We start from the raw sequence: 24429 nt of genomic DNA on the forward strand, positions 1-24429 counted from the left end.
TCCAAGAGAGGTGTACAACGCCTCCCTTAGCGCTGCGTCCCCTGACTCAGGGCCCAGCTGCCCAATGTTACTTATGAGGAGCAAACTGTTCCCGGGCGCAAACTTTACCGCCCTGCCGCCAATACCGCCCCAAAAATATCAAAACCAAAATTTCAGCCCATAGTGCCTTACATCAGGATGTCCCAAAACACTTCAAATCAAATTAAGTCGAGTCACTTTTGTGATGCTGAGAAACACAGAAACCAAATTGTGCACAGCAATATCCCGCAAACAGCAATTAAATCTGTTTTAGTGTTTTAGTCAAGGGATAAATTTTGACCAGGACTCTGGGAGAACACCCCGACTCATTTTCAAAACATAGAAACATAGAAAATAGGTGCAGGAGCAGGCCATTCGTCCCTTCGAGCCTGCACCACCATTCAATATGATCATGGCTGCTCATTTTTGCAACTTCAGTACCCCATTCCTGCTTTCTCTCCATTCCCCTTGATCCCTTTAGCCGTAAGGGCCACATCTAATTCCCGATCCAACGAACTGGATTCAACAACTTTCTGTGGTAGAGAATTCCACAGGTTCAAAATTCTCTGGGTGAAGAAGTTTCTTCTCATCTCGGTCCTAACTGGCTTACCCCTTATCCTTAGACTGTCAACCCTGGTTCAGGACTTCCCCAACATCGGGATCATTCTTCCTGCATCAATCTATCCAATCTCGTCATAATTTTACATGTTTCAATGAGATCCCCTCTCATTCTTCTAAATTACAGTGAATATAAGCCTAGTCGATCCAGTTTTTCTTCATATGTCAGTCCTGTCAGCTGGGAATCAGTCTGGTGAACCTTCACTGCACTAGTTCAATAGCAAGAATGTCCTTCCTCAGATTAGGAGACCAAAACTGCACACAATACTCAAGGTCTGGTCTCACCAAGGCCATGTATAACTGTAGCAAGACCTCCCTGCTCCTATAGTCAAATCCTCTTGCTATGAAGGCCAACATGCCATTTGCTTTCTCAACAGCGTGCTGTACCTGCATGCCTACTTTCAATGACTGATGCACCATGACACCCAGGTCTCGTTGCACCTCCCCTTTTACTAATCTGTCACCATTCAAATAATAATCTGCCTTCCTGTTTTTGCCACCAAAGTGGATAACCTCACACTTATCCACATTATACTGCATCTGCCATGCATTTGCCCACTCACCTAACCTGTCCGATTCACCCTGCAGCCTCTTAGCATCCTCCTCACAGCTCACACTGCCACCCAGCTTACTGTCATCTGCAAACTTGGAGATATTACATTCAATTCCTTCATCTAAATCATTAATATATATTGTAAATAGCTGGGGTCCCAGCACTGAATCCTGCGGCACCCCACTAGTCACTGCCTGCCATTCTGAAAAGGACCTGTTTATTTCCACTCTCTGCTTCCTGTCTGCCAAACAGTTCTCTATTCACATTAATACATTACCCCCAATCCCATGTGCCTTAATTTTGCACACCAATCTCTTGTGTGGGACCTTGTCAAAAGCCTTTTGAAAGTCCAAATACAACACATCTGCTGGTTCTCCCTTATCCACTCTACTAGTTACATCCTCAAAACATTCTAGAAGATTTGTTAAGCATGATTTCCCTTTCATAAATCCATGTTGACTTGGACCGATCCTGTCACTGCTTTCCAAATGCACAGCTATTACATCATTAATGATTGATTCCAGCATTATCCCCACTACCGATGTCAGGCTAACCAGTCTATAATTCACGGTTCTCTCTCTCCCTCCTTTTTTAAAAAGTGAGGTTACATTAGCTACCCTCCAATCCATAGGAACTGATCCAGAGTCTATAGAATGTTGGAAAATGACCATCAATGCATCCACTATTTCTAGGGCCACTTCCCTAAGTACTCTGGGTTGTAGACTATCATGCACTGGGGATTTATCGGCCTTCAATCCCATCAATTTCCCTCACACCAATTCCTGATAATGGGATATTTTACATGCATCAGAGAAGACAAATGGAGCCTCAATTTAATATCTCATCCAAAAGAGGTAATGAAGTGGCAGCCTAGATTTTGTGTTCAAGTCTCTGGAATGGGGCTTGAAGCGCTGACCTTCTCACTGAGACAAGAGTGTTATCACTGAGACAAGGCTAAGATCAGTGCTTTATTGTTTCTGCTTTCTTCATCTATCATTGGTTTTCCAGGAGCTGTCCTTTTGCTCTACTTTCCCCTTACAATGTAGTCATCATGAGAACTTTTGAGAAAAGGGTATTGAGCTTCATAACTCCATGCTGGTGACAAGAATTAAACATTTTTATCTGGGTTAGATTAGCAACATGGATTCTATTTTTCTAGCTGCAATACATAGAGAGTTAATACTGTTTCCTGTTTATGCAGTTATAGTCTGACAGGCCAAATACAATTGATATCCATTTTGGTTCCTGTTGATCAATATGCTGAGATCAATGAAATGCAGAGTCATTGGTAAAAGTCTGTTGATCTGTATTTTGATAGCTGGCTAGACCCCATGTTAATTACTAGCCATTATAGGTAATTTGAAGTACTTGGCACCGATGAATGAATCAAGTAATACCGTTCCATTTTAAGCATCCTAGGTGATTGATCTCAAAGGAATGGGCCATTCAACCCCGCGAGCCTGTTCCACTAATCAATTAGATCGTGGCTGATCTTTATCTTAACTCCATTTACCTGCCTCGGTTCCGAAAACGGCGCCGGAAAAAAAGTGCGGTATTCTCGAGCTTCTTGGAGCTCAATGTCTGCTTGGCGCGGTGCACAGGGGGCGGAGCCTACCACTTGCGCCGATTTTGTAAGTAGCAGGGGGCGGGTACAATTGAAATGAGGCTTCTTGGTGCCGGCAACCCTGCGTGTGCACGTTGGAGCGTTCGCGCATGCGCAGTCTGAAGTAAACATTGGCACTCGGCCATTTTTAAAAGTACTGCAGAAAAAGTGAAGATTTGTTTCTTGGACCCCTGCAAAGGCTTGTATTTTAATTTTCTTGATATTTCTGTGTGTGAGGGAGTGCTTTTAGCAGCACTGCTGAATAAATCACCTGCTGAAAGCAGTGAGTTCAGCTTTTCACTGCTAAACTTGCAGAACCGTTGCTGCATTGGTACATGCAAATTAAGGACTGTGTGTTTGGAGAAATAAGAGTGCCAATTCAACTTTGCAATGGATCAACGTCCACCAAGAACAAAGAATTTCTTGCATGAGGAAGTGGAGATATTAGTCAACGTAATTGAGCAGAGATGGCAGGAGCTGGATACCAGCAACAGAGGTCGCATAAAAGTGCCACCAAAAGAAATGAAGAAACGCTGGAACCAAGTTGTAGAAGATTACTGCGCAGTGGTGCATACCAGGAGATCTGGAAGTCAGTGTAAAAAGAAATGGCACGACCTTGGTCAAGTAGTTAGTGTTAGTAATATTTCCCATTTTTAATTTAATCGTAATTGTAACCTGGCCACCTTGCAGACTGACACACTCTGTAAAAAGTTATATTTTACTCTTTGCAGAAGAAATTGGCCCACAACAAAAGGGAGGCAACTCGGACAGGAGGAGGCGTGCCCAATCTGCATCCACTGACACCCTTGGAACAAAGGGTAGCTGCTATGATGAGTCGGACATGGAGTAAAGCAATCGGTACAGCACAAGCTGGGCCCGCACGCGAGGAAGAGGGTAAGTCCTGAAAATGCATCGTGGCCCTTTAAAGCAACCTGCTGCCTGGCCTGCTATGTGTGAGAGTACTCATGCCACCCACCCGGCCCCCTCCCTTGCTGTTAAGCATTTGACTGTTCTGATGTATTTTGCAGAACATGATGATGATGATGATGATGATGACGATGCTGCTGCTGCCGATCCTGAGGGTACAGAACAAGGACCAGTACAACCAGCTGCGGACGATCCAGACTGGATGATGGCAGCGATGACTGAAATGTCTGCAGGGGAGAGCTTCCAATTTAATGTTTATGAGCCCCCATCAAGGGGCATCAGAGTTTCAACCCCTAGCATAGGCCTTGGTTCCACCTTCCATGGTTTTGATTCCGACGCTTCGGGTCCCAGTGTTGCTGCTGATATCATGGAGCAGTTTACACCCATTCGTCCAACATCCCAGCCCACGGCTCGCACTCGAGTGCTGTCGTCTGGAACACCGAGCGTCCTACCGTTCCAGCCCGAGCCTCTCCCTCTAGTTCTGCCGTCTGCAACACAGAGCATCCCACCATTCCAGCCCGAGCCTCTCCCTCCAGTTCAGCTGTCTGGAACACAGAGCATCCCACAGTCCCAGCCTGCGCCTCCCTGTGTAGTGGTGCCGCTTGCAACACCGAGCATCCCACCGTCCGTGCCCGCGCCTCCCAGTGTAGTGGTGCCACAAGGCAGACCCAGGCAGAGGAGAAGGAGATTGGAGACACGCTCTCCTGAGATGCAGCGTGCAACAGATGCGGCTCAGGTTGTGGCATTGGGTATGGAGACCAATGAGCTTACCCGATCACTCATCGGTGACGGGAGAAATAGCAGTAATGACACGGGAACTTAGGGAGGGAATGTCCGAGGGAGTGCAATCGACGGCACAGGCCATCAGGGAGGACATGCAAGTGTCGGCACAGGCCCAGGGAGGGCCTGGTTGAGGTAGCTGCTGCAATAAGGGCACACAGCCCAGCCAATCAAATGACACCCCCATGAGGAAGTGAACATTCACTGAGATGTGGATGAGACATGGTTGCAGCCTTTCTTTGCTGCTTTTGTTCTTGTTCTTGATGTAGCTGTAGTAGCGTTTTTCAAATTTAAATTGTTTTGTAAGTTTTGTAACTTTACAACTTATAAGGGATCTCTTGGTTTGTAAGTGATCTTATAGTGTAAATGCTCTCACATTTTTTTGTATCTTATTTAATTTTGCACCTAAAAAGTGATCCTGAAGTTTAAGTGTTCTTCAGAGTGTAAGATTTTTCACAATTAAACTGTTTTGTAAGTTTTGTAACTTTACAACCTATAAGTGATCTCAGGGTTTTCAAGTGATCTTATAGTGTAAATGCTCTCACATTCTGTAAATTATTTAATTTTGCATCTAAAAAGTGATCTTGAAGTGTAAGTGATCTTAGAGTGTAAAATTTTTCACATAGAAAGTGTTTTGTAACTTTTGTAACTTTACAAGTTTATAAGTGATCTTAAAGTTTTTAAGTGATTTTCAAGAGTCATATTAAAAAGTATAGTTTGATACAACAAATATTTTATTAAAGTGACGTTAACTTTTCAATAAAATATTTTTTCATTAAAACTGTTTCATGTTCCATTAACACAACACAACGTAGGAACAACTGCAAAGAATAAACATGTCCATATGCAAAAGTGTTCGCAGAGCCCTCAGGCATCAGTAGTTGAAGCGTTCACGGATGAGCTGCTGGCGCAAGTCTCGAGCAATCGTTAAAGAGGCACGATGGACGGCCCTCCTCCGACCTCGTGCTCCTGCATCAGGCACTTGCATGCTTTCCTGATTGTCGTTATCATCCACATCCTGGTCTTCCGTAATACTATCATCATGCACTGGACCCTCACGTCGGTCTTCGGGTTCCACTACCAGCTCCTGCTGCCTCATGATGGCTAAGTTATGAAGCATGCAGCACACAACAGTGAAGTGACCGACAATCTGAGGAGAGTATTGCAACTGTCCTCCGGAATGGTCCAGGCATCGGAATCGCTGTTTCAATATGCCAATGGTCCTCTCAATGATGCTGCGCGTCGCAATGTGCGCCATGTTGTATTGACGGTCAGCTTCTGTCCGTGTCACGCGTAGGGGCGTCATGAAAGTTACAAAACACTTTCTATGTGAAAAATTTTACACTCTAAGATCACTTACACTTCAAGATCACTTTTTAGATGCAAAATTAAATAATTTACAGAATGTGAGAGCATTTACACTATAAGATCACTTGAAAACCCTGAGATCACTTATAGGTTGTAAAGTTACAAAACTTACAAAACAGTTTAATTGTGAAAAATCTTACACTCTGAAGAACACTTAAACTTCAGGATCACTTTTTAGGTGCAAAATTAAATAGTCAGGCCGTACCCTTTGTCTCCCAGTAGCCAGCTCTGCCCTTTTGGCTGCTGCTCAAACATGTCAGATTGAACGCTGTCGCGTAGGATGAACGCATCGTGGGTGCTGCCAGGGTATCTCGCATCGACTGACATGATGCGCTGCTTGTCGTCACACACGAGCTGCACATTGATAGAGTGGAAACCTTTCCTATTTCGGAACTGCTCAGATTCCTCCACGGATGCTCGCAAGGATATGTGGATACAATCAATGCAGCCCTGTACCTTTGAGAAGCCGGCAATCCTGAAGAAGCCCACAGCCCTCTCATGGATCGCTTGTGCGGTCATTGGGAAATTGATGAAGTCATTCCTTCGCGCATAAAGTGCAGCCGTGACCTGGTAAACGCAGGCATGTATTGCACGTTGAGAGATGGCACACACATCTCCAGTTGCAGCCTGAAACGATCCCGAGGCATAGAAAGAAAGTGCAGCTGTTACCTTCACTTCAACAGACAAGGCAGTTATCCTTCTGCTTCTGGGCTGCAAATCTGCTCTCACCATATCACAGATCTCAGTGACAACTTCTCTGTGAAAATGCAGCCTTTTCACACAATCAGCCTCGCTCATGTCCAGGTACGAGCGCCTGGTTCGATATTGTCGATGTGGGTAAGGTCTCCTGCCCATCAACCTACGGGCTACGACGTTCCTGGTGCGGTGAGCTCTAATCAATTCTCTCCTATGCAGTGAATTGATGGCAAACCATTGCATAATACGTGGTGTTGACAATGCAGCACCCATTCTGCAAATTTAAATATAAAACTGTTGATGTGGCTGCCTCTCCCTGTCCAAATGACCTCAGTCCCCCTCACATCTCGAAGGCTGCTGCTGTATCTTTGGCTGCCAGCCAGCCACTGACGCCGCCCCTAAAGCGTGGCCGAATGGCCTCAAGAACCTAAATGAGCTGCATGTGTCCTGCGTTGATTCTTCGGCTGCCGACCAGCCACTGACGCCGCTGCTATCTCATGGCCGAATGGCCTCACTTCGGTCCGCTGCTGATTCTTCGGCTGCCGGCCAGCCAATGACGCCGCTGATATCTCATGGCCGAATGGCCTCACTTCGGTCCGCTGATTCTTCAGCTGCCGGCCAGCTACTGACGCCGCTGATATCTCAGGGCCGAATGGCCTCGGGTCCGTCCGGTGCTGCTTCTTCGCGGCCAGCCACGAAGAGAATGAAGGCCTGCCTCAAGCACTGCAGCTCAGCTCGAAGCTTGCTGCCGCTGCCGTCGAGACACTGACGCCACACCACTGCCTGTCTCCAACATGAAAGGCCTGCCTGAAGCACTTTCACACAGGTAGGAACATGGTTTATTTAATCTTTTCTTTGCTTATAAATTTTTGTTCAGGTTGGATTTATTTGTATAATATTTGTATAAGTATAACTAAGGATTGATTGTAGAATTTAATGACTTCCCTTCTCCCCCCTCCCCCACCCCCCCCCATTCCCTACACCTAATTTGTAACCTGCGCCTGATTTTTTAAAGTGTAGACAAGGTTTTTTCAAGCGTACAAAAATCTTCACTTACTCCATTCTAAGTTAGTTTGGAGTACATTTTCACTGTGGAAACTTTGAAATCAGGCGTCAGTGGCCGGACACGCCCCCTTTTGAAAAAAAAATTCTGTTCCAAAGTGAAACTGTTCTACCTGACTAGAACTGCAGAAAACTAAATGTTGAGAATTCCGATTTCTAAGATACTCCATTCTACACCAGTTGCTCCTAAAAATCAGGAGCAAATCATGTGGAAACTTGGGGCCTTAATCCTTAATACCCGTGCCTAACAAAAATCTATCAATCACAATTTTGACATTTTCAATTGATTCTCCTTTGGTAATGTGTCTGGAATGACAACAGGCTCGTAAAATCTGATGTTTCCTCACTTTATTTTTGGTTTAGCCGCAACCATGCCCTCGTAAAGTATTATGCATGAATGTAATGTTGTGGAACATTTCAGGGTAGAGGTCATTGCCTTTTACAGTGATGGTAAAGGGCACTTGCAGGAGTGATGAGATTTTGTGTGCACTGCACTAATACTGTCGTCTTGGACTAATGCAATGAAACTATCCTATCATTTTTGCCAGGAGTATTTTAACAGAATTAATGGACTAGTAAACCAGAGATGTGGACTAATAATCTGGAGAATGTGACCTCAAATCCCACCATGGCAGTTTGAGATATTTGAAATCAATTTACTAAGTCTTGAAATAGAAAGCTGGTATGTACGGATGAACATGAAGCTATCCAATTGTCGCAAAACCCCAACTGGGAGGCTAATGTTCCTAATGGAAGGGGGCCTTCCATTCTTACCAAGTCTGGCTTACATATGACTCCAGTCTCACACCAACATTGTTAATGCATAAATGACTTCTGAAGTGCTCCAGAAAGCCTCTCAGTTGCATCAAACAGGGCAATGGGTACCAAATGCTGGCCTTGCCAACGATGTCCACATTCCGAGGATGAATTATTAATAAATGAGTTTAAAAAAACTCTGCTGAAATCAATAAAGATACTGTTGAACTTTCAGGACAAAGTCGACAATCCATGCAGTGTGGAACAGATCGTTTCTTTTGCAACAGTCCACAAAGTGACCTGACGTTAGCTTATTCCTTTAATTCCCCAGTCTAAGGTGTACCACCGTGGGGCAGCCATGGACAGGGCCAGGAAGGGAACAATTATTTGAAGAGTCATCGCCGGGCCAGTAAGATCATATGCTTTCTAGCAGCTGATTCAAAGTGATATATATAACACAGAAAGCATTCTCTCTCCATGTGCCTTTCAGCTCAGGAAGTCCCATGGCACTTTACAGAAAATGATGTACTTTTGGAGTGTAGTCACTGTTGTAATGTAGGAAACACAGCAGCTAATTTATGTACAGCAAGCTCCCACAAACAGTAGTACTATAAGGACCAGATAATCTGTTTTTAGTGATGTTGATTGAGAGATAAATATTGGCCAGGACACCGGGGATAACTCCCCTGCTCTCCTTCAAAACAGTGCCATGGGATCTTTTACATCCACTTGAGAGAGCAGACAGGGCCTCGGTTTAATGTCTCATCTGAAGGATATGGGATAGATTTTCCGAGTTAGCATTTCCTTCATGGAATCTGACTCACTAGGAGAGAAGATTGGAGAATCACGCATAGAGACCAACATGTCTAATTTGCCACCTTCCCAATTTTCCAGTAATAAGAGGCTGCAGGGTGACTTGGACAGGTTAGGTGAGTGGGAAAATGCATGTCAGATACAGTATAATGTAGATAAATATGAGGTTATCCACTTTAGTGGCAAAAACAGGAAGGCAGATTGTTATCTGAATGGTGACAGATTAGGAAAAGGGGAGGTGCAACGAGACCTGGGTGTCATGGTACATCAGTCATTGAAAGTTGGCATGCAGGTACAGCAGGCGGTGAAGAAGGCAAATGGCATGTTGGCCTTCATGGTGAGAGGATTTGACTATAGGAGCAGGGAAGTCTTACTGTAGTTGTACAGGGCCTTGGTGAGGCCATACCTTGAATATTGTTTCCAGTTTTGGTCTCCTAATCTGAGGAAGGATATTCTTGCCATTGAGGGAGTGCAACAAAGGTTCACCAGACTGATTCCTGGGATGACAGGACTGCCATATGAAGAAAGACTGGATCGACTAGGCTTATATTCAGGGGAATTTAGAAGAATGAGAGGGGATCTCATAGAAACATATAAAATTCTGACGGGATTGGACAGGTTAGATGCAGGAAGAATGTTCCCGATGTTAGGGAAGTCCAGAACCAGGGGTCACAGTCTAAGGATAAGGGATAAGCCATTTAGGACAGAGATGAGTAGAAACTTCTTCACTCAGAGAATTGTGAACCTGTGGAATTCTCTACCACAGAAAGTTGTTGAGGCCAGTTTGTTAGATATATTCAAAAGGGAGTTAGATGTGGCCCTTATGGCTAAAGGGATCAAGGATATGGAGGGAAAGCAGGAATGGGATACTGAAGTTGCATGATCAGCCATGATCATATTGAATGGTGGAAGGGCCGAATGGCCTACTCCTGCATCTATTTTTCTATGTTTCTTTCTATTACCTGGAAAATTGGTAAGGCCGTAAAATGGGCATCATGACCCCGATGGTGCAATATGCCTGCCTATCAAAAGAAGTTTCATTTAGTAACATGTAAAATCTACCCCTACAGCTTGAAGCTTGGTGCACGGACATCTTTTCATTTTCTCAACTGATTCATATGTAGCCGGGAAAACTAGGGCATGGGAAGTAAATAGGAGTCTTACCTGAAATTGAAATATAGTGAATAAGATAAATCTCCTCCACACATGGCTGATAACACCTTTCACAAACCCCATCATGCCTGAGCAGCACAGGTACATTGAGAGCCATGAGACCACTAGGAATGCCATAAAGCATATCATTGTCATTGTGAGCCAAAGATTCAAGTGCCTTGATCCCTCTATGAGACACCTACAGTGTCACCTGTGGCTCAGTGTGTTGTGTATCTGTAAAGCATGCACTCCCATGTTCCGCCACCAGCGAGCGCATCCCCTGAAGTCCCAAGGGATCCCAGCATCCCTTGGGAGCACTGTATATAAGCCAACCCCTAAGGCCTGTTCCTCACTCTGGAGTAGAAACATAGAAACATAGAAACATAGAAAATAGGTGCAGGAGTAGGCCATTCGGCCCTTCGAGCCTGCACCGCCATTCAATGAGTTCATGGCTGAACATGCAACTTCAGTACCTCATTCCTGCTTTCTCGCCATACCCCTTGATCCTCCTAGTAGTAAGAACTACATCTAACTCCTTTTGAATATATTTAGTGAATTGGCCTCAACAACTTTCTGTGGTAGAGCATTCCACAGGTTCATTACTCGCTGGGTGAAGAAGTTTCTCCTCATCTTAGTCCTAAATGGCTTACCCCTTATCCTCAGACTGTGACCCCTGGTTCTGGACTTCCCCAACATTGGGAACATTCTTCCTGCATCTAACCTGTCTAAACCCATCAGAATTTTAAACGTTTCTATGAGATCCCCTCTCATTCTTCTGAACTCCAGTGAATACAAGCCCAGTTGATCCAGTCTTTCTTGATATGTCAGTCCCGCCATCCCGGGAATCAGTCTGGTGAACCTTCGCTGCACTCCGTCAATAGCAAGAAAGTCCTTCCTCAAATTAGGAGACCAAAACTGTACACAATACTCCAGGTGTGGCCTCACCAAGGCCCTGTAACTGTAACAACACCTCCCTGCCCCTGTACTCAAATCCGCTCGCTATGAAGGCCAACATGCCATTTGCTTTCTTCACCGCCTACTAGACCTGCATGCCAACCTTCAATGACTGATGTACCATGACAACCAGGTCTCGTTGCACCTCCCCTTTTCCTAATCTGTCACCATTCAGATAATAGTCTGTCTCTCTGTTTTTACCACCAAAGTGGATAACCTCACATTTATCCACATTATACTTCATCTGCCATGCATTTGCCCACTCACCTAACCTATCCAAATCACTCTGCAGCCTCATAGCATCCTCCTCACAGCTCACACTGCCACCCAACTTAGTGTCATCCGCAAATTTGGAGATACTACATTTAATCCCCTTGTATAAATCATTAATGTACAATGTAAACAGCTGGGGCCCCAGCACAGAACCTTGCTGTACCCCACTAGTCACTGCCTGCCTTTCTGAAAAGTACCAATTTACTCCTGCTCTTTGCTTCCTGTCTGACAACCAGTTCTCAATCCATGTCAGCACACTACCCCCAATCCCATGTGCTTTAACTTTGCACATTAATCTCTTGTGTGGGACCTTGTCGAAAGCCTTCTGAAAGTCCAAATATACCACATCAACTGGCTCTCCCTTGTCCACTCTACTGGAAACATCCTCAAAAAATTCCAGAAGATTTGTCAAGCATGATTTCCCATTCACAAATCCATGCTGACTTGGACCTATCATGTCACCTCTTTCCAAATGCGCTGCTATGACATCCTTAATAATTGATTCCATCATTTTACCCACTACTGATGTCAGGCTGACCGGTCTATAATTCCCTGTTTTCTCTCTCCCTCCTTTTTTAAAAAGTGGGGTCATATTGGCTGCTCTCCCCTCCATAGTAACTGATCCAGAGTCTATGGAATGTTGGAAAATGACTGTCAATGCTTCCGCTATTTCCAAGGCCACCTCCTTAAGTACTCTGGGATGCAGTCCATCAGGCCCTGGGGATTTATCAGCCTTCAATCCCATCAATTTCCCCAACACAATTTCCCGCCTAATAAGGATTTCCCTCAGTTCCTCCCTCTTACTAGACCCTCTGAACCCCTTTATATCCGGAAGGTTGTTTGTGTCATCCTTAGTGAATACCGAACCAAAGTACTTGTTCAATTGGTCTGCCATTTCTTTGTTCCCCGTTATGACTTTCCCTGATTCTGACTGCAGGGGACCTATGTTTGTCTTTACTAACCTTTTTCTCGTTACATACCTATCGAAACTTTTGCAGTCCGTCTTAATGTTCCCTTTAAGCTTCCTCTCGTACTCTATTTTCCCTGCCCTAATCAAACCCTTTGTCCTCCTCTGCTGAGTTCTAAATTAATCCCAGTCCCCAGGTTCACTGCTATTTCTGGCCACTTCCTTGCCACTTCCTTGGCTTTAATACTATCCTTGATTTCCCTTGATAGCCACGGTTGAGCCACCTTCCCTTTTTTATTTTTATGCCAGACAGGGATATACAATTGTTGTAGTTCATCCATGCGGTCTCTAAATGTCTGCCATTGCCCATCCACAGTCAGCCCCTTAAGTATCATTCGCCAATCTATCCTAGCCAATTCACACCTCATACCTTCAAAGTCACCCTTCTTTAATTTCTGGACCATGGTCTCTGAATTAACTGTTTCATTCTCCATCCTAATGTAAAATTCCACCATATTATGGTCACTCTTCCCCAAGGGGCCTCGCACAACGAGATTGCTAATTAATCCTCTCTCATTACACAACACCCAGTCTAAGATGGCCTCCCCCTAGTTGGTTCCTCGACATATTGGTCCAGAAAACCATCCCTTATGCACTCCAGGAAATCCTCCTCCACCGTATTGCTTCCAGTTTGGCTAGCCCAATCTATATGCATATTAATGTCACCCATGATAACTGCTGCACCTTTATTGCATGTACCCCTAATTTCCTGTTTGATGCCCTCCCCAACATCACTACTACTGTTTGGAGGTCTGTACACAACTCCCACTAATGTTTTTTGCCCTTTGGTGTTCTGCAGCTCTACCCATATAGATTCCACATCATCCAAGCTAATGTCCTTCCTAACTATTGCATTAATCTCCTTTTTAACCAGCAATGCTACCCCACCTCCCTTTTCTTTTATTCTATCCTTCCTGAATGTTGAATACCCATGGATGTTGAGTTCCCAGCCCTGATCATCCTGGAGCCACATCTCTGTAATCCCAATCACATCATATCCGTTAACATCTATGTGCACAGTTAATTCATCCACCTTATTATGGATACTCCTTGCATTAGGACACCAAGCCTTCAGGCTTGTTTTTTTAACACTCTTTGTCCTTTTAGAATTATGATGTCGTGTTTCTTTTTGTTTCTGTCTTAATAAAGACTGAGGTCACTGTTACTTTAACCTCCCTGTGTGCAGGCACATCTGTGTTAGTAACACAACACAGTGGGTAACACACTTGCCTCTGAGTCAGAAGGTTGTGGGTTCAGTTCCACTCCAGGATCTTGAGCATATAAATCTAGGCTGACATACTGAAGTGTAATGCTGAGGGAATGCTGCACTGTTGGAGGTGCCATCTTTTGGATGAGAGGTTAAACTGAGGCACTGTCTGCTCTCTCAGGTGACTTAAAAGATCCCATGGCACTATTTCGAAGAAGAGCAGGGGAGTTACCTCATGTGTCCTGGCCAATATTTATCCCTCAATCAACATAACAAAACAGATTATCTGGTCATTATCACATTGCTGTTTGTGGGAGTTGTGCACAATTTGGCTGCCATGTTTCCTACATTATAACAGTGACTTCACTCCAAAAGTACTTCATTGGCTGTAAAGCAGCTTGAGACAGCTGGTGGTCGTTAAAGCTGCTATATAAATGCAAATCTTTCTTTCTTTCTACAATATAGCACAGGAAAAGTGAGCTGCATCATTTTTCTGCATTCTGCACAATCTGGGTAATGCAAAGAGGATTGGAATTGAATGATGCACAAGAAGGCCTTGTTAGACAGCAACTAATTGCATGAAGGTGAGGGGAAGCACAGAAAGGAGGGCATGAAGAACGTATTGCAGCTGGAATATCCAGGGAGCAGCTGATACAGCATCACTTCCTGTATCGCTTCTGGTCATCTTCCCAATCCCTTTACCTGACAGGTCAGAAAATGTCCCTCAGCACTAACAATCCTTGTTACCCCTTCACCATACCTTCGATTCAGAATTGAGGAACATTACAACTATTCAACCAAACTGTATGGGCCCGAACTTGGTCAATGAGCCGCCAATACTGCCCACAGCTGCTGAGATACTGCCCCAAAAAATGTTTTGCCAAAATTCCTCATGTACCGCCCATCTGCCGTCCCCTTCCCGCCCGGCAGGACTTCGGCGAAGTACTGCCGCCGCAACTTCCTATCGCCTGCCCTTGCTGGAGGCTCCAAAAATGTGATTTTGGTAGTCTAGGATCCTCTGAGATTGTGCTCCTGCCCACCAGAATGACCGCTGGCAAAAAGATGGTCTGTAAATCGGGCAGCAGGAAGAATCGCTCAGAGTGCTGCAGCGCTGCACATCCCGGGTAACATACATAGGCTACACCATTATCACAGGCTCAGAATGAGTTCACAGATCGACCTTAAACTGCACAGAATGACTTCACAGATGTAAATGAAAAGTACTCCTTGGCGAGCAGATGTGGTATGGGAAGCGGCAATGAGGTAGGAGATACAGTAAAGACTCGATGGAGATGAGCTGTAAGGATTTTTATAACATTGCAGGCGGACAGATTTATTGAGACAATATGAGTGCGCAGATGGCATGAGCTTATGTCAAAGTTTATCGGCAATAATGAAATTATGTGAGGTTCTGTCAGGTGGCAGGATATGATAGTGAGAACAACATGAGCTCAAGTATAGAATATGGAAAAAAATATATATATAATGGACTGCAAGGTTACTGAGGAACATGTCCTATCATGGGTGGGGCTTAGCGATGGTGGACCTAAGAAAATGTGGACTGAAGTGCAAGCCTTAATGTGTGGCCTCCAAGTTGTCTCTCATCCAAAGGCAACCTTCCTGCATTGGTCACCCTTACTTGTCATTGTGAGATAACGATGACAGGAACCATTAAAGGGTTGCATCATATGTGGATGGCAAGATATTCCTCAGGCAGCAGTACACCTGAAGGAGATTTGTCTGTCTCTCAGCACATACCTCAAATGATATAAAAGTTAAACACTGACCAAGAGTTGGTGAACAATGTGTCTGTCTTGAATAGTGCAGCATGGCAAGTGATAGAACATGCAAACAAATGAATCCAAAAATTGTACATTATTTCCAAAACCAATCAAGTGACAATCCAAACGAACCATGTGAAACAACAGCAACAACTTAATGAAGAGTTAATAACATCACTAGCACCAAGACCCAACCCTCTACCCACTATCACCAGCTCTCTTCCCCGCCCTCAATGTGAGGTCCATCGTCCTCTTCCTGGATCCACCTTCACCATGCCGACTCGTACCCCTGCCCCTCACCACCTCTGCTCCGTGATGTTGTGCAGGAGGGCAGCTGGAGCGCTACTACCGTGTTCTTCGTGGAGAGAATGTAGGGGGTGAGATGGAAGCCGCTGGCAACTCCGGCTCCTCTGGATTTGTCGGCCTCGTTGGTGTGGGCTCGGGGGGGTTGCAAGACATGGCCCGAAAGCCTCGATTGGCGCATGGCCTCTACAGAGTCGGTGTTTCGCTCCACCGCACTAATGAGCCGTGACATAATGGCAGAATGCTCCTCTGCACAGGTGGTGATGCTGGCAGCAATCCCAGCCATAGCCTGCAGCAGATCGCAACCTAGATCGATATTCATCCTCGACAACTGCACCATCTCCTGGATTGCTGCCACTCGTCCTGCATCCTCATTGGATTGTTGCATCAACATGGGTGGTTGCGGCTTGGTGGCTTTTCCGGCACGGCTTCTGAGCCTCCCACCACTTGTTCCTGCTTCGTCCGGTTCCAAGTCCAAAAAGTCGGACACGGAAACCAATGCTGGCTGAACAGGTGGCACACATGTCAGGAAGCTGGAGTCCTCCTCTTGCAACTCCTCGACCTCAAGTGGTACAAAGACTGGGACTTCTCCCTCCTCTTCCTCCTGGTGTTCATGTCTCTGGGTGGCAGAGGTGGATGTGGTGGATATGGGTGATCTGGGGGGGCGGTGGAGGAAGGAGCTGGTGTGTTGGGCTGCTGATGACGTCCAAGTGGAAGGCGTAGTGTTTGACAAAGCCTTTGTGTGTCAGAGGTGGATGGGGTCCATTGCTCGGTGCTGTCCGAATCAACATCGGCAAGTAGAGGACAACATTTAAGTGTATAGCTTGGGGGGGGGGGGGGGTTGCTCAAGCTGACATGTATACCGCCACATTTCACATTCTTACTTCAAGGACTTCCATCGCTACATGAGCACACCATTAATGGGCGACACTCAATACAGTAAAAAGCATTTGACATAACATTACATGACCTTGCATGACATGAGTGTAACGCAGACCGGAGATTTGGATAAGCTTACCATGCATTAACATGGGATCGGCAGCACCCAGTGTGGTGGCACTGGGGTTGGCTCCCACCATAGCCAAGGCACACTCCTCTTGGCTAGTCACCTCGGTGACGTCTGGTGGGGCCCCTCCCGTGCCACTCTGCCTTGATGCGTCGGAGGTTCTTTTCTTCTGCAGAAATAAAAGTTTCAGCCTTTACGTGTTTTGCTCATGCAACACACAGACACACACACAGACACAACGGACACAGGACCTTATGGAGTAGTACGAGAGTGCAACAATGCATGTTTACTTACTCTTGCTGACACAACTATATTGTTCCATCGTTCCTGCACTGGTCTCCGTCCTGCGCAATGTTGTCCACTCAGGACACGACCTCCTCAATCTCCCGCCAAATGCGACTATATTGGGGTGGTGGAGGCTTGCCATGACCATCCCGGATGAGGTCTTTATAACGTTGCTCCACCACACATACAAGTTCCTCCAGCTCCTCCTGAGTAAACCAGGGAGCTCTGGGACTCCCTGCATTAGACTTCTTGGAAGCTTTTTTTTTGCACTTATGACAGCTTTCTGGGATGGATGGCTGATGATGATCTCGTTTTTCTCTCTCCAAATCTGTCCCCTCTGCATCCAGCAGGTGCGAGTGCGTAGCGAGCTATTAAGCACATGCGCAGCTGTGCCCTCAGCCCGAATCGTGGGAAAAGTGATGTAATCACCCACAAGAAGCTACAAAAAAAAGGCTAAATCTCACGCATGCGCGGTGCACGGCCTCCGATGTTTGCCGAGTCGAGAGGCCTGCACCTACCGCCCACTGTTGCTGCTGCCCGTCACTCCCGCTTCCGCCCGCTGACTCCCGCTGCCTGCCGCTGCCGCTGCCACCGATACAACCGCGGCTAAACTCGTGCCCAACTGGCCCCTGCGGCAGTGGGCGGCATAAACTCGCGTTCCGTCCGGGGACCGGTGAGAAATGGGCGGGCCTTCGCTCCCATCAAGTTCGGGGCCTATGTCAATGATTTTCTGACAATGTTGACCAAGAAGCTGTACTGAAAAGACATTTTGGCCAAATTTCCAAATGTAATAAAGGTGTTGATTTAAATTCCAAATGAAATATTAGAGCGAATTATTTTGTCACCCAAGTGATCAACCCAAACTTTACTGAAAAGAAGGATTACTAATGCTTAGGCCTAGAAATGTTATAAGCACCGAAAACAGGCACAGGGATCGCGATGCGTAATTAGCCCGCGCCCGTTCAGAGGATTGCAGGCGTTCTGCATGATAATTTACATATAGTGTTCAACCCAGCTGACCATGCTGCTGAGTGGCTGAACATTCAGGAGGGAGCCCAGGTTCAGGTGAGGCTAGCTCCAATTAAAGTTAGCCTGCACTAATTTAACGGCAGTCTGCACCTCTTAAAGGGAAGGTGCCTTCTGCCTGCAACAGGTGATTGCAGTGGCTGGGATGAGTTCTCCAATGCAGCTGTGCATGCTTTGTAGAGGGCGTTAAAAGAACTGGCATTGTCCAAAATAACGGGCGGTGCGTCAATTCAGCATTGAACACTGATTGACATCACAATCTGACTAATTACCATATTTTCAGTGAGCGCAAGCAATAGCAGCTCTGCCGCCCTGCCCAAAATGGTGGCCGCTGCGTTCCGTGTTGGAAGCGGGCAGAAGCGGGACCGCCGCCATTTTTTTCACCGAAACCAGCTTTAACAACCAGCTTTCAGGGGCGAATTTCACGGTCAGCGAGTGCTAAAGTGGAATAGGGGCCCTTGAAAGAGAGATGCAGACGATACTATAATGGACAATAAGGAAATAGCAGACTTATTAAATTAGTACTTTGTGAATTTTTCACAGTGGAGGAGTGCAAAAACCCATAAAAGGAGGACTTATTGGATATAATGTAAGTAAGAAAATGTTAGGACCTGATGTTCCACCCTGTATTATTGAAAGAAGTAGGTGAAGAATTTGCTGATGCATTTGTCGTGATCTTCCAAAACTCTCCTGAGTCATGAATTGTCCCCTTGGATTGGAATATTGCCAATGTCACTCCACTATTTAAGAAGGGTAGGAGAGATAGACTAGGAAATTATACGCCTACCAGTCTAACGTCAGTTGTGGGGAAGTTATTAGAATCTGTTATTAGGAGTAGAGTGATTGAATATTTATACAAATATGAGCTGATCAGAGAAAACCCGTGTGGTTTTTAAGGGGTAAGTCATGCCTAATGATTTTTGTTGAATTTTTTGATAAGGGTGTTATTTATATGGACTTCCAGAAGGTATTTACCATGGTTTCACATAGGAGACTGAGGTGATAAAACTGGAGGCAACCTATTCGGGAATTGGTTCAGAAGTAGGAGACAGAGTAGGGATAATGGGTATGTACCCACATTGGCTGGATGTGACTAGTGGTGGCCCCAGGTTTCTGTACTGGGGCCTCAGATTTTATTCAATGGGGCTGAATTCATGGCCCCTACGGGCGTGTACGAGGTGTGCATAGGGACCCCGCAAGTTCCAGGTTTAGGCATGCACTGCGCATGCGCCGAAACCTGGAACAAGAATCCTCTTTACAGATCTTACGAATGTTAAGTAAATGGACATTCGATGGCAGAGATTTGGGCTATTTTAAAGGGCAGAAAAATATTTATTTTTCAATAATTTAAACATTTAAAAACCTGTGAAATAAGATAGGTTTATTTTCATACCCTTTAAAATATGTAAATTTATTTTTCAAAAAGTTACATTTTTGTTTTAAATAATTAAATTCCATTTTGATTAATTTTAAATGTGTGATAGTTTAAAAATATATATTTTAGGTGTTTGTGTATTTTTGAGGGTGTTCCCATTCCCTACATACAAAATTCACCACAAGTATGAATGGTAATACCCCCGCTTTGATTGGTTGGGCCGGAACATGTGATCCCAGGGACGCGTACGAAGCACCTGCATCCTTGGGATGCGTGGGTCTCTACGCAGGCCTATGCATAGAGGCTCAGAACTGCAAGTCTCCCAACCTCCCAGACCACCAAGTAAGTTCGTAGATTTTTTTCCCTTTTCTCTCATGTACTCATCCAGTTCCCTTTTGAATGCATCTATGCTATTTGCCTCAATCACTTCCTGTGGTAGCGAGTTCCACATTTTAACCACTCGCTGAGTAAAGAAATTATTTGCCTATTGGATTTATTTGTAACTATCCTGTATTGGATTCTCCCACAAGTGGAAACATTCACTCCATTTATACCCTGTCCAATCCATTCATAATTTTAAAGACCTGTAAGTCTTCTCTTTTTTGAAGAAAAAAGCCCCAACCTGTTCAATCTTTCCCAATAGCTATAATCTTCCCATTCTAGACCACCCTTCCAATTCTGCACTTTCTCCGGTGCTTCAAGTTATTTTTAATGTATGGAGATCAGAATTGTGCTCTGACCAGGGTTGTTTACCAGTTTAACACAACATCTCTACTTTTGAGTTATATATAGAATTAAATACCAGTGCAACGTTACCAGTTTTAATTATTTTGCTGACCTGATGCGGCCTTTAAAGGATAGTAGAAATCTGGAACTCTCTCCCACACAAACTTGTTTAAGCTAAGTCAATTCAGGTTTTCAAAATGGAGATTGATACAGTGTTTTTAGGCAAGGGTATTAAGGATTACAGAACCAAGGTCGATAGAAGGTGTTAATATTCAGATCATCCATGATCTAATGTAATGTTGGAACAGGTTCAAGGGACTCCTGTTCCTGTGCTCCTAACTATAATGGAAAAAATAATGGGACTTAAGATAACAAATCTTCAGGAACTGATGGTTTACAAGCCAGGAATTAAAAGAAAAAGTGGAAGAAATTATAGATATATTGGTCATAATTTTGCACAGATCCCAAGAATAAGGAATTGTGCCTGTGGATTAGAAAGTTTTAAATGCCATTCCTTTATTTAAAAAGGAGAAATCAGGTAACGACAGACCTGTCAGTTTGACATCAATTGTGGGGAAGTTACTAAAATCTATCATTGGGGACAGCATTACTGAACACTTGGACAAGTATGAGTTGATCAAACAGACTCAGCATGGATCTGTGAAGGGTTGGTCATGTATGAATAATCTAGTTAAGAACATAAGCTGTATGAGCAGGATAAGATCATTTGGCCCCTTACGCCTGCTCCGCCATTTAATATGATGATGGCTGATCTGATCCTGGCCTCAACTCTACTTCCCTGCTTGCTCCCCATAACCCTTGATTCCCTTAGCTTTTAAAATCTGTCCATATCCACCTTAAATATATTAAATGACCTAGCCTCCACAGCTCTCTGAGGTAGAGAATTCCAAAGATTCACAACCCTCTGAGAGAAGAAATTTCTCCTCATTTCCATTTTAAATGGGCAACCCCTTATTCTGAAACTATAGCCCTAGTTCTTGATTCCCCCAGAAGGGAAAACAGCCTCTCTGCAGCTACCCTGTCAAGCCCCCTCAGCATCTTATACGTTTTAATAAGATCACCTCTATGTTTTCTAAACTCCATTGAGTATAGGCCTAACCTGCTCAACCTTTCTTCATATGACAACTTATTTATCTCAGGAATCAACATCATGAACCTTGTCTGAACTGCCTCCAGTGCAAGTATATATTTCCTTAAATAAGGAGACCAAAACTGTATGCAGTACTCCAGGTGTGGTCTTACCAACACCATGTACAATTGTAGCAGGACTTCCCTTCTTTTATACTCCATCCCCCTTGCAATAAAGGCCAACATTCCATTTGCCTTCCTAATTACTTGCTGTACCTGCATGCTAACTTTTTGTTTCATATACAAGAACCCTCAGGTCCCTCTGTACCACCGCATTTTGTAATCTCTCCCCATTTAAATAATAATTTGTTTTTTTATTTTTCCTGCCAAAGTGGAAAACCTCACATTTTCCCACATTATACTCCATCTGCCAAATGTTTGCCCACTCACTTAGCCTATCTTTATCCCTTTGTAGATTATTTGCATCATCTTCTCAGCTTGCTTTCCCATCTATCTTTGTATCATCAGCAAATATGGCTACATTACACTCAGTCCCTTCATTCAAGTCATTAATATAAATTGTAAATAGTTGAGGCTCCAGCACGGATCCCTGTGGTATCTCACTAGTTATAGTTTGCCAACGTGAAAATTACCCATTTATCTCAACTCTCTGCTTTCTGTTAGTTAGCCAATCCTCTATCCATGCTAATATATTACCCCCAACCCCGTGAGCTCTTATCCTGTGCAGTAACTTTTTATGTGGCACTTTATCAAATGATTTCTGGAAATCCAAATACACGACATCTGCTGGTTCCTCTTTATCCACCCTGCTCATTACATCCTTAAAGAACTCGAACAACTTTGTCAAACATGATTTCCCTTTCATTAAACCATACTGACTCTACTTAACTGTATTATGATTTTCTAAATGTCCTGCTACTACTTCCTTAACAATGGACTCCAGCATTTTCTGAATGACAGTTGTTCGGCTAACAGGTCTATAGTTTCCTGCTTTCTGTCTCTCTACTTTCTTAAATAGGGGCGTTACATTTGCGGTTTTCCAGTTTGCTGGGACCTCTCCAGAATCCAACGAATTTTGGTAGAATATAGCCAGCTCAGACTATTGACGCCCATGCTTAAATGGGGCAGTCAACAGCTGGGCCTTCCAGGCCCAGAGCTGATCAAAGGTGCCCTGCAAGGCCTTCTAAAGTCTCCCACACGGACATTCAGCAACCTTCCTCCAGCCTAGCTGCAGCCACTGGGTCAACAATTTGTAGGAGCACTAGAGTAGGAAAAGGCTAGGTAACGAGAGGCAATAAGGAATTGCACAAGAGTCAATATTTAAGATTTTTGTGGTAAATATCTGTTCACTGATTGTTGATAAATTGATTAATTCAGTTTGGATTGTTTTGTGGTGTGTCTCATTTCAGCTTTGCGCATTGATATGGCCTGTGATGGGGATGGAATGATGGGGATTTGGTGAGCAATGGGGATCTGGGGTGTAATTCATTCAAACCGCAGTCTGATGAGGCGGCCACGGACCACCCTTTCAAATGGCCAATTGAGTGCCCTCGCTCTTGTTCCTTCTCCTCTTCATCCTCCTCCTTGTCTTCCTCTTCCCCCTCGTACTTCTCCTCGTCCTCCTCTCTGTCTTCCTCCTCCTGAGGTTGTCCCGCAATCCCTGGTGGCAAGGGCTGGGTCCTCATGATGGCCAAGTCGTGGAGCATGAAATGGGACACCCGCTCAACCCAGTACTGGAGGGTTCCTCCTGAGCAGTTGAGGCAGCGGAACCGTTTCTTGAGCACCCTGATGGGTTGCTCGATGATGTTTCTGCTGGCGGCATGGCTTTCATTATATGAGTGCTGGGCAGAGGGGAGCCACGAGCCAGCTGGAGAGCAGATAGCCCTTGTCTCCCATCAGCCAGCCACGAGCTTGGTGGCTAGAAGAGAGCTGGCACACTGGTCTGGCGCAGGCTGAAGGCATCGTAGCTGCTGCCAGGATAACGGGCATAGACAGTGATGATTTGCTTTGTGTAGTCCAACTGCACATTCAATGAGTGGTAGCCTTTGTGGTTACGGAAGATCTCAGGATTGTTATGCAGTGCCCGAAAAGCCACGTGGATGCAGTCAATGGCGCCCTGCACCATGGGAAATCCCACTATTCTGGCAAAGCCACATGCACACTCATCCTACTTCTCTCTGGTGGTGCGGAAGGAAATGTAGTCCCTTCTACTACTGTAGAGAGCCTCTGTGACCTCCCGGACGCAGCGATGGATGGCAAACTGTGAGATGTTGACTATGTCTCCTGTTGCAGACTGGAAGGATCTGCTGATGAAGAAGTTAAGGGTAATGGTGGCTTTGATCTTTGCTAATAAACAAATTAGTTCTTAACAGCAAAGTGTTGCTATGAATTCTTAAGTAAATAACCCATGAAGCAAATACATTGCAGCACTATACAAAGAAGAGCAGGGGGTTTCTCCCTAATGTCCTGGCCAACATTTATTGCTCAACCAACATCACTAAAACAGGTTATCTGGTCGTTATCACATTGCTGCTTGTGGGAGCTTGTTGTGCGTAAATGGCTGCCGTATTTCTGACATTACAACAGTGATTACACTTCAAAAAATTGTCTGTAAAGCGCCTTGGGATGTCCTGAGGTCATGAAATGTGCTATATTAATACAAGACTTTCTCTCTAATGTTGCTGTCTTTGAGGAATCACAAGTAGTTATCAATATTCTCAATTTTTCACCCATCATTTTTAAAGATAGGCACATCTATTATACGGATTTGACTTTTGATATGATTAACATAAATCATGACAATAATATAGCAAAGAGGTATGAATGAAATGTGACTATGATAATATGCGTTATACAACCATGTGCACACAGAGAACCTTCCAATGCATAATAGATTGACCCAGAGGGTTACATCCAGTCTCTTTGTTTCTCTCAAAGTGCATTTATTTTTGGAAAGATCCCAGAATCACTACAAAGTAGATGGAATCTGATGCTTTGCATAGAAATGTTTGGAGCCAAATCACTGAGTTCCTGGATCTTCAGGGGCTCGGCAGAAAAATATATTCAATGC

Source organism: Pristiophorus japonicus, chromosome 7 (genome assembly GCF_044704955.1).
Source record: "Pristiophorus japonicus isolate sPriJap1 chromosome 7, sPriJap1.hap1, whole genome shotgun sequence".
In the NCBI taxonomy this organism is placed as follows: Eukaryota; Metazoa; Chordata; class Chondrichthyes; family Pristiophoridae; genus Pristiophorus; species Pristiophorus japonicus.